We start from the raw sequence: 4,223 nt of genomic DNA, 5'->3' as shown, positions 1-4,223 counted from the left end.
CAAATCCAAAACACTCCAATTCCCCTCTCCACTACATGGGTCCTTGCTAAAATCCCAGTCCTCCTTCCCCACTTTTTTTAAAGCCTCAACTGCAATGCAAAACGCATACCCAAAAAACAGAGGAATCAATAAACAAGAGAATGAAGTTTTTAAGGCTGGGATGATACCAACAAATGAGGAGTGTAAAAGTAAACCTCTTGAGAAAACCTTCTTGTCCATGAATTGTTGCTCTCCAAGTGCTTCACTTGTCTTCCTTGCGGGTCACATCTAATATAGGCGCCAATCAATAAAGCTTAATTAAGGGAAGGTAGAGAGATTGAGGAATTAAGAGACGATGCTCACCAATGAAAACTCCACAAAGGGACAAAGGATATCCAAGCTAGCGTTTGGAAGCTCCTCCGACTTTGGATAGGCTTTGACTTTTTCAAGAGAAAGGGGAGGAGAGAGAGAGGAATTAAAATTAAGGTTATTTCATTAATATTCAATTAAAAGGCAGAAGAGAGATTGATATGGAGAGAGAGTGTAACGACCCAACCTTTTCAAGGCCAAAGTCGTTGGATTTTTTTTTTGTTATTTTACATCATCTCGACTTATTTATAATTTCCATTCTTGTTCTAATCTCGTATTATCACGAGTTCATACATTATCATTCGTATTCCATTTCAATATTTAATTACTAGTTTTTACAAAAGGGATCGAATGACTAATTAAGTGATTTACATGTTCGTTCATGCAGAACTCATATCACCCATAATATGCGAGTATATAATTCTTTTTCGAAATGTGTGAGCCACGAAATGAATTTCCTTTCGCACCATATTGGTATGATGTCCCTGTTACAATACAAGAAAATTTTAAGTATTATAGGCCATTTAAGAAACATAATAAAACAGGATTAAAGTCACATTTTATTCATGGACCAAAAAGCATCATTCTTCAATTTCCCTTTACCTATGTAAATACCACCGTTACTAATCCATCAATTAACGAGGCTAATTTCAGTACTCAAACCCAATCATTCATCTCGAATGTCATTAGCTGATTTAATGTTTTTATGTGGTTAAAGCATAACTATTATAGTCCTTTCATATACATAGTATATTCAAACGTAGTATACATGACCACATCAGTTCTTCTTAAAACTAACTCATACACTCAAATCCGACAATCCTCTTGGGAAGCCATTTGTAAAACCTCCAGGTGAAAAATCATAAATTGACTAGTTTTAGGTAAAACAAAATAATTCGTAACTCTTGATTGGGTAATCAGAAAATTCTGAAAATTTGCGTGGAGCATTCTAATATCATGCCTTATATTGGGTTGAAATTTCAGAATTTTTAGAGAAATTCTGAAATTTGACGAAAATTCATAAATTGACTAGTTTTAGGTAAAACAAAATAATTCGTAACTCTTGATTGGGTGATCAGAAAATTCTGAAAATGTTCGTGGAGTGTTCTAATATCATGCCTTAGCTTGGGTTAAAATTTCAGAATTTTTAGAGAAATTCTGAAATTTGACGAAAAAGCACAATTCGACTAGTTTTACGTTATTGGACGTAATTTTTAATCCGACCATCGGATTGAGCTGAAATTTTTTGAGGAACCTTAAAATATACTGAATAAAACCTGGTTAAAAGTTTAAGATGAATGGAGCTCGGTAGTGCTAAAAAAAAAATAAGGACCGTCAAATAGAGGCAAAAATGCTCATTAGGGGTAGAATAGTTATTTGCCATTGAAAAGAAAATATATAAGCCCTCCTTCTCTTCTGTTAACTGCCGAATGGGCAGAAACAAAAATATGAAAAGAAAAACAGAGCATAACGTGAGAGATAGAGAGAAAAGTAAGGAAAAACAATAAGAAAATTGAGAGAGTAACTTTATAAACTTGCAAGTTAAACCTATAAAACACTAAATCAAGTGAAGGAAGGAGGATTTGAGAAGGGGAATTCAGCTAACCTTGGAAGAGAAGAGAAATTGGAAGAAAAACAATAGGTAAGCATGAGAAGTTTGGATTTAATGTTGATTTAGATGTTTTTCCTAAGCTTATTTGATTAAATTAGGAAGTAATTTCATGGAACTTTACCTTAGTTTCCCTTAAATCCTAGATTATTGAACTTAGGGTTCTTATGTGAATTTGGGGGAATTAGGAGGGGAAGGGAAAATGATGAAATTGAAGAGGAATAGAATGAAAACAAGTTGAAATAACAAGTAAATGAAGAGAGATTTGGGGGAGCAAAAAAGAAACATCACATTCGGCCAATGAAGAAAAAAAAAATAAAAATGGGAGAATGAGTTTTGATGTTAATGTTTAGAAAGAAAAAAAAAACCATGTTTAATCATGATAAATGAAAATGTAAGAAAGACTAAATGAAGAGATAGCATTTAAGTTGAGAAAATAATAATAATAATAATAATAATATGTAAATTCAAATTAAAAGAGAAATAAACTAGTTAAAAGAAAATATGAAGACAAGATGCCTAGATTGTGTTTGAATATAGTATTTAAATAAAATAAATAATATGATGTGAGGGTATAAAGAATAGAAGAATAATTTGATGGAGGAATTATGAACATAGAGAAAACAAAGAAGTAACTTGAGTTAAATATGAGGTTGTATGTAAAATAATGATGTTATATTTGAGAATGAATTTTTATTAGAACAAATTACAAATAAAAATATTATGTGCTTTATGTTTCGGCACATAAGAAAAAAATATTGATGGACTAATGATATAATGACACTTGATTGATTCAGGAGCTGTGTCTGGAGCTGGTTATCAGACAGGAGGAGTCGGGTCATCCCGAACAGAAGGTAGGTGAATTCGTCACCTCTTTTTGTAATTTTTAGTTTTCCTAATTATCTATGTTGCTTATTTAATTGATATTAAATGAATGGAGCAAATGAATAATTTGAGTTATGATTATGTGAAATTACTGGTTTTATTGGTTAACAATGAGGTTAACCGGATATGGGGTAATTCGTATGGAATTACCGGATTTTTTGACTAATACAAGAGATTAGCCGGATGCTAGGTAATTCGAATGGAATTACCGGATTGATTGCCTAACAAAAGAGATTAGCCGGATACTGGGTGATTCATATGGAATTACCAGATTGATTTTGCTAACCGAAATGGGTTAGTCGGATTTTTGGGTAATAAAGAGAATTACCGGGTTTATTGGTTAACAAAGAGGTTAACTGGATAAGGAGTAATTTATATGGAATTACCGGATTGATTGGCTAACAAAAGAGGTTAGCTGGATGATAGGTAATTCGAATGGAATTACTGGGTTTATTGGTAACCGAGGAAGGAAAAAATGAATTTTGGGTATCTATATGGAAGTGTTAGATGTATTTGGTAATTAAGAGGAATTAGTTGGATTTTTAAGTCCTAAAAAGATTATGTAAAATATAGGAGTAAGTTAGATTGAAGTAGAAGTACTAAATTTCAAAGGTTAAGAGTAATTATTTAATGTTAGATTAATATAATGAGAAAGTTAATTAATATGGTTGTTGTTGAAACAGGTATGCCATGAGGTGATGCAGATCGTCAGATGTAGGAATTCTCATGTATATTAATTACTATTTTGGAATGTAATATTCATGTCGTTACTTTCAATGTAAATCCTTTTGTGATGTAAAAAAATCAAGTAGAAGGTGTAATAGGTAGTGGATGTATTATATATATGTATAGTTATTAGTATGATCAAATCATTTTCAAAATGATAAGATAAGATTTATTATAAACATAATATGACTCTTAATCTTAATGTTGTATTTATGTAGTTAGTTAGCATTTATTATGTTTGTGATGAATTTGTTTATCCTTTGGGTTGCTTTGGGAGTACATTTATGTTGATTATTAATTGATAAGTATAAGTATTGCGTTATTGTTTGATGATTGGAATGTGATCCAGGATGATTGGATCAAGATGGAAGTCATAATGATATATATTAGAAGTGTTGTCGATAACTTGGTACCAACAAAAACAGAGGAAACTCTGCCGAAATTTTCAAAAAAAAAAATCCCATAAATTTAGACATATTACCCAATACTTGACATTGGTAAATAAATGTTTGGAGATTTCATGACATTATGATTTGAGACTGTTACACCATTAGTCGAAGCCAATCATTTATTCATCTTGCTATCCACATGGGTGTCATTAACCGTTTCTTCTTCTTTCTCTTATTCTTCTTCTTTCTTTCTTTTTTCTTCATCG

General features: G+C 31.5%; 1 long non-coding RNA gene across 1 annotated transcript; it reads left to right on the top strand.

Moving 5' to 3' along the window:
- Positions 1–1,769: 1,769 nt before the first annotated feature.
- On the top strand, positions 1,770–3,803 carry LOC118044946 (uncharacterized). Its single transcript, XR_004686879.2, has 3 exons — positions 1,770–1,990; positions 2,755–2,811; positions 3,526–3,803. It is a non-coding gene; the product is annotated as an uncharacterized lncRNA (long non-coding RNA).
- The last annotated feature ends 420 nt before the right edge of the window (positions 3,804–4,223 follow it).

This window comes from Populus alba, chromosome 19 (genome assembly GCF_005239225.2).
Source record: "Populus alba chromosome 19, ASM523922v2, whole genome shotgun sequence".
Classification (NCBI taxonomy): Eukaryota; Viridiplantae; Streptophyta; class Magnoliopsida; order Malpighiales; family Salicaceae; genus Populus; species Populus alba.
Note: the sequence above shows the minus strand (reverse complement) of the source record. Positions and strands in the feature narration are given on the sequence as shown.